Genomic DNA, 11,237 nt, shown 5'->3' on the forward strand with positions numbered 1-11,237 from the left:
GGGCTAAAGCGTCCATTTTTGCCTGCATCATGTCTAGAGAGCTCACCTCATGTATTCCACCTTAGGTCTCCTTTTTCTCTATTGATGCTCGTTCAGTTCCCCATTGATAATGGTTTTGGGCCATATCCTCAATTAGGTCACAAGCTTCGGGATAAGGTTTGTTCATCAGCGCGCCACCTGCGGCAGCGTCGATGCTCATCTTGGTGTTATAATGGAGTCCATTGTAGAAGGTATGAACGATCAACCATTATTCTAGGCCATGGTGTAGGCAGACTCTTAATAGCTCTTTATATCTCTCCCAAGCTTTGAAAAGCGATTCTCCTTGGTTTTGAGCAAATCTAGTTATTTGGTTTCGAAGAACAGCAATCTTACTAGGGGGGAAATACGTAGCAAGGAATACTCTCCTAAGGTCTTCCAAGGTAGTTATTGAATTAGCTGGAAGTGAATCTAGCCATGAACATGCTCTATCCCTGAGGGAGAAAGGAAATAATCTTAAACGGATCGCATTGGGTGAAGCGCCGTTAGATTTAAAGGTGTCGGCTAGTTGGATGAAAACTTTTAAATGTTGATTCGGGTTCTCAGTAGCGAGACCTGTGTATTGGTTTTGTTGCACTAATTGCAACAAAGACGGTTTTAGTTCAAAATTGTTAGCAGGTATAAGGGGGTTTACTATACTCGAACTAGGTTCCTCATCAGAGGGTTGGGCAAATTCCTTAAGAGGTCGCCTATCGCGATTCTCGACCATAGCTTTCTTAATTCAGATGAGTAAGAGGCGTGTACGAGTATAACGTTCGGGTTCCGCTAAAGGATCTACTAAATTTCTGGTACTACGGGTTCTTCGCATTTACCGGATAATAATGCCTTAGTCTATACGGTGTAATAACAAGGTACGAAATTTGACGAAGTTGGTCCCCGACAACGATGCCAAAAACTTGATCGATGTGATTCGCAAGTGCACGAATAACGTCAAAGTAATATAAAAGAATATCGATCCCACAGAGACCAATCGTCAATCTATCAATTACTATCATTACGGTGTTTATCTAAGGCGTTATAAAAGAGATATTGGGTTTGCAAAATAACGGTAAATAATAAATGCAGGTAAAGATAGGTTGAATGTAATTCACGTCAGTTAAGTTATGTTTCGATTGTCTAAATAGAACTACTTATGAGGCAATATTTTCTACTCTAGAAAAGAATCCATTTAATAGGAATTGTCGCTTTCGCGTATTCAAAACCGAGTTTACCCTTAAATTAAGGCCTTTTATTGTCACTTATAAAAGGTGCACAGAATGCTAAAGTAGTAAACCTATTTTTAAGAAATGAGACTCGTAAACTTAGTTGAAAAGTGATTTTGATTTGGAAAGTTTACCCAAGGAGTTTCCTGATTTTAAACCTATCAACGCGTCCGAAAACAATTTACAAAATAGTTTTTCCTTAAAGTGATAAAGATTCCTAGTTATTAAGCCATGGTTCTTTCGCACTCCTCAAATAGTTAAAACTAACCAAGTTTGTTTTAGAAAACTCAAGTTAAAAATCAAAACAGCCTTTTAAGTATTTCTACAGATTTCAATATGTGAAACATTACTTTAACCGCGATCCTTACATTCTAACCTTTAAAAGATTTAGCCAGACATAGTAACACAAACAAACACAACAGTGTTAATCATGATGAAAAGTTTGTTTTAGAATGTGAGGCGTAGAGAGCGAGTAAAGTGCGTAAAGTAAATAAAGTAAAGCGAGTGCGGAAAATAAATAAGATAAAAGCGAGTGCGGAAAATAAATGAAATAAAGCGAGTGCGGAAAATAAATAAAATAAAGCGAGTGCGGAAAATAAATAAAATAAAGCGAGTGCGGAAAATAAATAAAATAAAAGCGATGCGGGAAATAAATAAAATAAAAGCGATAAATAAGAACCTGCTCCAAAAGGAGGCTTCGATTCTGGTACAAAAATAAACCTCTGACTCCTGAAGCTAAAGAGGACAGCAACTCAAAGTGACCCAACTCAATCTCACAAAGGTGCGATAACCCCCCGATGTGACGGGTTATCGCTATTACAAATGATAAATATATGCTTAGCGTTATAAAACTAAGTTGGATGATTAGAAAACGAAATGGAATGAGCTATTTATAGAGATTCTCAGCAGTTTGTAAAGACCATGGTGCCCTCCAACTTCCCCTTAGTGGGACTTAGTGGGAACGTGATTTCCAAAGGTGGCGCCCACCATCCCATCATGGCGCCCGCCATGTGTGTAAATAGGGTGGATCATGGGAACGTGGTGGTTACCTCCTAGTTTAGGGTTGATGACTCATGGCTTCCCCTATAGCGGCTGCCATGTGCAACGCCATGTGTGTAATTTTTCCAAAAAACCCTAATTTTAGGTCTTTTGCTTCGTTTCTTCCAAAAGAGTCTGAAAGTGCTATATATTTGAAAACAAGAGAAAAGAGAGCATAATACAAACAAAATGATAATAAAGTCCTAATAAACATGTGAAATCCGAGTCAAAAACACGGTGTAATTCAGTGTGATCAAATTCTCCCACACTTAAACCTTTGCTTGTCCTCAAGCAAAACACTTTATAATTTATGCAAGAAAATAAGTATCAACTAGAGTTAATTCGAGGCAAAAAGACTTATGAGTTCATTCAAGGAATGTATCGATAGGTACTATCGAATCGAACTAAGGGTATTGTAGTGACACTTCCCGTAATTGCGGTCGTAGGCTTCGTTCCTATACAAATCAATCCACATTACCCCACCATACCTAAGCCTTCTTTTTGTTTTCTTAAAGTCCTTTTCATTCAAGTGCAATCACATTAAGCCCATTATCCGTACATACTCATAGTAAAGTGATCGGTTAGTGATTATGATCTTAAGCATGGGGCTCTGGTACATAAGTTGGTGTAACCCTTTTATTCAACCTAATTTGCAGTTGTGGGGGATTGGATCGTAATTCACCCTACCAAATTCAGAACCAGATACCTCTGAACCAACAAGCAAATAGGCTTATTATTTTATTTTTCTAAGCATGGGGCTCCGGTACATAAGTTGGTGTAACCCCTTTATTCAACCCAATTTGCAGTTGTGGGGGATTTTTGGATCGTAATCCACCCTACCAAGTTCAGCACCGGATACCTCTGAACCACCAAACAAATAGGCTTATTATTATTTATTTTTTATTTTTCTTCTGCATGTTCCGCATATGTTTTTATTTTGCTGGGTTAAATGACCGTGTGAAAGTCACCTACCCCGGATTTTCATGCGATTTGGGAACAAAGCAGGAATTTTTGTGATCATTCACTTATTTTCATCGGTCCCTTACGTAGAGCATGCTTAAGCCGGAGCTGACTGCTAGGATAAACTACTTAAGGACTTCTCTGGAACAAAAACTGGGGCTACAACATATGGGGTATCGGGATTGACTCTTATAATCATGAAGTCTAAGGTGTTAAGACAATACCTATTTTTAGAAAAAGTTTTCCCAAGTCTTTTACATCCTATTATAAACCTGTCTTATAGCCTGAATGTTCAAGATGTACTGTTTTCTTGGCTAAATTTTTTTTGGTAAGGTTAAAGAAATGGGGGAAATAAGGATACACTTACACAGATGACTCGTCAGACACATGTTATTTTATTGAAAGGGAAAAACAAGCAACTAAAATAAACAAAACATACTAAAAAATAAAGGAAAATGGTAAAAAGCGATAAAAGTAAAGGAAAACGATAAAAATCAATAAAAATAAAGGAAAGATGAAAAGCGATAAAATCTCCTCCCACACTTAAACCGAACATTGTCCTCAATGTTTTGATATGAGATAGGGTAGGAGTAACCTGGAAGAGAGAGAGAGAGAGAGAGAGAGAGAGAGAGAGAGAGAGAGAGAGAGCTAGGGGTGAGCACCGGTACCGCCACCGTCACCGCCCTGGTTAGGATGTCTGGGTCGACGACGTCTAGATCGAGTACTAAGTCCTTCCTGCAGCTGTTGAGATCGACCTAGGAGAGATCCTTGGATGGCCTTGATGAGAGCGAAGTGACGCTCATTAGACTGTCGCATGCGTTGCTGCTCATTAGTGACCGCAAGCAAAGACTCAATGACAGTCTGGTGCGCTTGCTCACTACGGTGCTGGGAAGCTACCATAAAACTCATTGTCTGACAGTTGTTGATTTATGGTGTTCAGGAGGGTGTCACTCCTTTCCTCACGAGCCAGGTGCTCGCGTCACATCTCTTAGGTGATGTAGAAACCGGGAGTGATACCTACAAAAGGGTTAGAGGAAGAAGGTGCGGTGTGTGTAGGTGATGCAGTAGGAATATCATGAGCTGGTGACTGGTCGCGCCGGTCATACTCATCATCGGTCCCCTGCCCTTCGTCCATAGGAACGTTAGGTGGCAAAGGGTCGGTAAAGGGTGGAACATCAAGATCATATGTCCAGTTCCTTGCATGTCGCACATCCGTACGCTGAGAGCAAGGTAGGACAACACTGGGTACAACTGCACCATGTATCATGAGGTAGAAACCACCTTCTCGCCGCACGTTGCATAATTTCATATCTTTCAAAAACTTTAAGTTAATGGTGCGGTGAGGGAGTGGTTCCAAGGTGGCTAACTCAGCGCATAGATTCAACGCTCTAGCAATGGAGGTAATTAAACCACTGAAAGAGATGGTTCCTCCTTTCTTAAGGATGGCAGAAATATGGGCCAACATGAAAGGAATAGGATCGATCCTGCGATTAGTGAGGCACCCCTGTAAAAACAGAAATTCTCGGGCATCTACTTTGTTAGAATTTTCCCGGCTAAATATAGTACATGCCAAAATGTATCTAAAAATATGTATGGCCGGGTTATGGATATTAGAAGCCAAAAATCCTTCAAAGGAAATAACATTCACATTTGGTGGAGTTTGGAGAAGAAAAGAATAGGTTTGGAGAGGGTGAAGAAGGTATAAATAGTGGAAAAGGTAAATCAGACCGTTACGTCAGGGCGCCCACTATGTCTTCAGATTTGGTTTGGGTCGGCTGTGCTGTTTGCTTCTTGGGCCTCAATCTTCTCGTCTTCATTTTTGTAATGGGGGGTGAGTATAGGTATTCACGAATGCTATTTTTTTTTTTAAGCTCGATAAAATAAAATGAAATAAAAAAAATAGAGTAAAACAAAATTTAAATAAAACAAACAAAATAAGATAAAACATAGTAAAGTAAAGTAAAACAAAATAAAACAAAATAAAATAATGGACATAAAAAACATAATAATTAATATAATGCACACACAAATATATATATATATATATATATATATATATATATATATATATATATATATATATGTATGTATGTGAAGAGTCAATAATAATTCACGAGTTCAGAGATCTTAGGAAAAATAAAGCAAGCATAATGTCATAGGAAACGATAAAAATGGGCATGAATAATAAGTGATGGAAAAATAGGGAAATTCAAACGGTATTTCTCGGTCCATGATGGCATCAATGCTCTGGATATAGTGGAGTCTCCTCAACCTCGTAGCCTCAAAGCTCTGTGATCTGGCGTCGGAGATCGGCGATCTCATCATGCAACATATCAGTCTCGGTGTCGTGTGAGGCAACTGCTACCTCGACCTGCAGGGCAACGTCAGCAAGCTCCTGGCGAAGCTCGGCTATCTCCATGCGAAGCTTAATCAATTCGGATTGCATGCTCGGAGTCTAGAGATTAGGATTGTTGGTACGAACTTTAATTCTGATCGGTGCAATCTTCGAAACATCTACTGTCTCTCCCTGCCCTTCTATGGCATAGACCCAGTTAGCCTGATCAATAACACAAGTCACCTAAGGGTCAGGTAAAGTGAAGTAGTGAATGGTCTCACCCTTAATTAACAGCCTGTATTGATTCGGATGAAAAGAAGATCTCTTCATCAGGCCACGGTCCAGATAGAAATCAACATCCATCAAGGTGTAGCCGCAATAGGACGTCAGGTGAGATAGTCTCCTATCGAGTCCCAGGGCTGAGGCTATGTGGGTCACCGTTCTTCCAACATGTATGGGGCTCGCAGTAGAGTGAGCATTAAGGTATAGGCTCTCGATCAAGAAAACTCCACAGTCTACCGGGCGTGACTGAGTGGTACAGTACATGAAGAAGATCTCTTCAGCACTCACATGCGCATCAGGGCCACTCTTCCCCAGGAAGGTGTGGGCAATGATCATCTGGATGTAAAGATAGGTTGAATGTAATTCACGTCAGTTAAGTTATGTTTCGATTGTCTAAATAGAACTACTTATGAGGCAATATTTTCTACTCTAGAAAAGAATCCATTTAATAGGAATTGTCGCTTTCGCGTATTCAGAACCGAGTTTACCCTAAAATTAAGGCCTTTTATTGTCACTTATAAAAGCTGCACAGAACGCTAAAGTAGTAAACCTATTTTTAAGAAATGAGACTCGTAAACTTAGTTGAAAAGTGATTTTAATTTGGAAAGTTTACCCAAGGAGTTTCCTGATTTTAAACCTATCAACGCGTCCGAAAACAGTTTCAAAAATAGTTTTTCCTTAAAGTGATAAAGATTCCTAGTTATTAAGCCATGGTTCTTTCGCACTCCTCGAATAGTTAAAACTAACCAAGTTTGTTTTAGAAAACTCAAGTTAAAAATCAAAACAACCTTTTAAGTATTTCTACAGATTTCAATATGTGAAACATTACTTTAACCATGATCTTTACATTCTAACCTTTAAAAGATTTAGCCAGACATAGTAACACAAACAAACACAACGGTGTTAATCATGATGAAAAGTTTGTTTTAGAATGTGAGGCGTAGAAAGCGAGTAAAGTGCGTAAAGTAAAGCGAGTGCGGAAAATAAATAAGATAAAAGTGAGTGCGGAAAATAAATAAAGTAAAGCGAGTGCGGAAAATAAATAAAATAAAGCGAGTGCGGAAAATAAATAAAATAAAGCGAGTGCGGAAAATAAATAAAATAAAGCGAGTGCGGAAAATAAATAAAATAAAAGCGATGCGGGAAATAAATAAAATAAAAGCGAAAAATAAGAACCTGCTCCAAACGGAGGCTTCGATTCTGGTACAAAAATAAACCTCCGACTCCTGAAGCTAAAGAGGACAACAACTCGAAGTGACCCAACTCAATCTCACAAAGGTGCGATAACCCCCCGATGTGACGGATTATCCCTATTACAAATGATAAATATATGCTTAGTGTTGTAAAACTAAGTTGGATGATTAGAAAACGAAACGGAATGAGCTATTTATAGAGATTCTCAGCAGTTTGTAAAGACCATGGTGCTCTCCAACTTCCCCTTCGTGGGACTTAGTGGGAACGTGATTTCCAAAGGTGGTACCCGCCATGTGTGTAAATGGGGTGGATCATGGAAACGTGGCGGTTACCTCCTAGTTGAGGGTTGATGACTCGTGGCTTCCCCTATAGCGGCCGCCATGTGCAACGCCATGTCTGTAATTTCGCCGAAAAACCCTAATTTTAGGTCTTTTTGCTTCGTTTCTTCCAAAAGAGTCGGAAAGTGTTAAATATCTGAAAACAAGAGAAAAGAGAGCATAATACAAACAAAATGATAATAAAGTCCTAATAAACATGTGAAATCCGAGTCAAAAACACGGTTAATTCGGTTTGATCACCTCTTATTTATAAAGTTCCTTCTATCACAATATATGAAGTCGCTCTTATTTTTACTGTAGTGGCTTTGGCTTAGTCAAATAGGATAATTCCTTGTTCTATATACACCAATGTTTGAGATATTTAGGGTTTGACTGACGTTACCTACAACCATAGTTATGTCTCTCAGGACTTAGATACTTGGAACCTTTATAGTTTCTTGGACGAAAGAATGGTTAACTCCTGGACTTCTTGTACTTGATACTCTAGAGAGTACATATGCTCATGTGTTTTCTTTCTATAGAACATTTGCATCCTCGAACATCTTAAATCTTGCCAACTTCATTATGGCTAGCTTCAAGTATATTTATAGCAACGGGTCCTGAGCTTGTGTTTCCCCTCTAATTTTAAAGAGGACCAACTAGGAATTTATCCTTAGCTGAATTTTTTCTGCCCCTATCTCTTCGATCAAAGTTACCCTGACAATTAGTGTTTCATACTCGGCTTGGTTGTTAGTGATAGAAAACTCAAACCGCAAAAGAAACCTCAATTACGAGGCAGGTTTCGTTTTCTAGAATCACGCCAACACCATTTCCCCGAATTTTAGACAACCCATATGTGAATATTGTCTAAGTATGAGCTAGCTCTGGTGGTTTGGGAGTCATTTACGCTAAACAATTAGGCTTTCAACACCTTCCTTGCTTCAAAAGGTACTTCGAAGTTTGACAATTTAATGGATCATTTCGTCAATCGCCCAGAAAAATATGGTCAGTGAAGTACTTGTTTCAAGGGTAAGTTGGTCCAAACTATTATGGAGTGTGTAAGGAAATACCTTATGAGTTTTCTCGACGGGGTCATCAATGCTAGAGTTGCTTTCTTAATATTTTGGTATCACGTTTTTGGTCAAGCTAGAGCCTTCGATATGAAGTATACTTGGCTCTAGCTAGAAACTGGCTCCTGAATCAAAACAACATTTACAGCTTCCTTGAAGACTGTCAGATATAGTTAGAGGACTTCGCCAAGGAGCGGACGGGTAAGTACTGGTGGTGTAGCCAACGCCTTTTTTAGTGATTTGAATTCTCTTTCGCATTTCAGTTGTCGTATCCCAAATTTTTCTCACCTTTCATATGTTTTCAAGTGCCATTTTATTTTAAATAAGTGCAATGACACAATTGGTAGAAGAGCACGTGTAAAGGAGCTACAAGGGTGAGGTCCTGATCTCAAGTTCCACCATTTTCATTTTTGCGTTTTTTTCTCTCTTTTTTTACCTTTATATCTATTTCTCACAAAATTGTTATATATATATATATATATATATATATATATATATATATATATATATATATATATATATATATATATATATATATATATATATATATATATATATATATATATATATATATATATATATATATATATATATATATATATGTGTGTGTGTGTGTGTGTGTGTATACATTTAATTAATTGTCGTTTTATTTAGTATATTTTTTTTAAAATAATTAATTTTCACTTTTTATTCAAAAGATATTTAAAAATCACAAAATAAAAAATATTTAGAAAGATTTTGTCTTTTTTATTATTTTCCTTTATTTTAGAATAGTAATTTTATTCGATTTTTATTTAAAACATAATAAAAATATTTAAAAGGATTTTGTTCCTTTTTCATTTTGGGATTTTTTTTTATTTTAGAAAGAATCGGTAGGATTGATCAAAATAGACATAAATAAAAAATCAAATAAATGCAATTTATAGGATTTGATTATTTTGATCAGATTTAATTCTATGCCCTTTTTAGAGTTAAGCCTATTTCCTAACAATATAAATAGGATGCAGGTTTTCCATTAAGGGAGAGAGACTAATTTATACACGTTACAACAAAACTTTATCACATCATCCACTCACACCTATTCTAACTCACATAAAAAAACCCACCCTAACAACCTTTCTCAAACATGTGTGTTGATCTATCACACTAACTTTTTCTTCACATTATCAAAACCTTACAATCTCACATAACAAAAGACCACACAAAATCATAAACCAATTTACAACCCTCTAAAAAAACACGTGAGACAATGAGAGAGAAAATCCAGAACATTCATTATCACATAATCATCTACCCCCTCTTCAAATCATTCATCATCAACATATACAAGCCAACACACCTACCTGCAATCACCCTCATCACTATCATACAAAATCCAAAAACAACAACAAAGACAAAAAAAATAGAATACAACATAATCGTGTTGCATATCGACACAAAGAAACTCACCAAATCACAACCATATTCAACAACTAGTTATCGAACCAAATTCATGAACAAGAACCATATATTAACACTACAACTCAAAGCTAGAAACAATAGCTTGTAGCCACGAATCGAAACCAACTCAAGAAAACAAATTGAAACACAAATTCCCCTCTGTTAACAACTCAATTCTTTCATTGATAGTTGTTGTACCCCAAAATTTGCCCTGCCTTTTCGCTTCTCATCTGACTTATGGCTTGAGACTCATTTATATTTCATTCATGCGCATCATTCATTCATGATTAACACTTTCTAACAAGCATCATAGATTCAGGGTTTGTGGCTAATGAAAATCAAGGTCTTGGCTTGAGGATTATGGTATTGCTCATCATGTGGGAGAAACCCTAATTTCTAGATTCTTTAGGACCTTGACTCTTGTGGCCTACATCTTGACATTCCTTTGTACATCCCAACCCTAATTCTTGACTTTGCTCCTATGGAATTTTGTGTTTGACCTTCTATGTAATTAACTTGACTTCTGAACCCTAATTGTGGGTTCATGGTTTGAGGTGTTGCCTATAGAGCTTTGGGCTTTGTTTGAAACCCTGATCAGGGATAGTTGGTATTCAGGTGCTTTGCTGGTTTTGCTTTCTAATCTACAGTTCATTAAAACCCTAGTCCTTGGTTTTGAGGTTTATGAACCCTATGGTCTGCATTGAGGTAGTGGAAACCCTGGTTGTGGTTCATGGCATTGATGCACCACTTGAGTTGACTTCTCATCCGACTTGAGATTTTTGATTTGATACATAGCTTTGAACTTTGACCTAGTAAATCTTAATGCATGGTGTTTTGTGATTGATTCAAGTCATGTTTGCATTCATGTTTCATTGACCTCGTGGTCTCATGATCCATTTGATCCAAGTCTTATTTCATTCCCACTTCATCCATTACTTTCATGGTTTTATTAAAATGTCAAGATTCATTCGTGCTTTGATTTATAGCCCATTGATACAAGTTCATTGTCTATTTGATCAAGTCATTCCATGATCCATTAATTCCATTTCATTCATTCATTCAAAGAAATCCAAGCCATTATGCCTCACACATGAGCCCATGCATAAAAAACAAGCAAAAAACCATTTTTCATGATGGTAATCGATTACCATGTTTGGGTAATCGATTACCCTGGTTCCAGTAGCCAAAAAAATGATTTTTTCATGATGTTAATCAATTACCATGTTTGGGTAATCGATTACTCTGCTTCTAGTAGCCTAAAAACCCCATTTTTATGGTAATCGATCACACCTGCTGGCAGTAGCCAAAATGCTGCATTTTTCAGCAGTAATGCAGTATCCTTTGCACTCCAAACCAATCCCAA

At 37.4% G+C, this 11,237-nt stretch overlaps 1 non-coding gene across 1 annotated transcript; it reads left to right on the plus strand.

The window, feature by feature from the left end:
- The first annotated feature begins 254 nt into the window (after nt 1-254).
- LOC127116632 (small nucleolar RNA R71) lies at nt 255-361 on the plus strand. The gene has a single exon (XR_007801442.1). It is a non-coding gene; the product is annotated as a small nucleolar RNA R71 (small nucleolar RNA).
- The last annotated feature ends 10,876 nt before the right edge of the window (nt 362-11,237 follow it).

Source organism: Lathyrus oleraceus, chromosome 1, assembly GCF_024323335.1.
Source record: "Lathyrus oleraceus cultivar Zhongwan6 chromosome 1, CAAS_Psat_ZW6_1.0, whole genome shotgun sequence".
Lineage (NCBI taxonomy): Eukaryota > Viridiplantae > Streptophyta > Magnoliopsida > Fabales > Fabaceae > Lathyrus > Lathyrus oleraceus.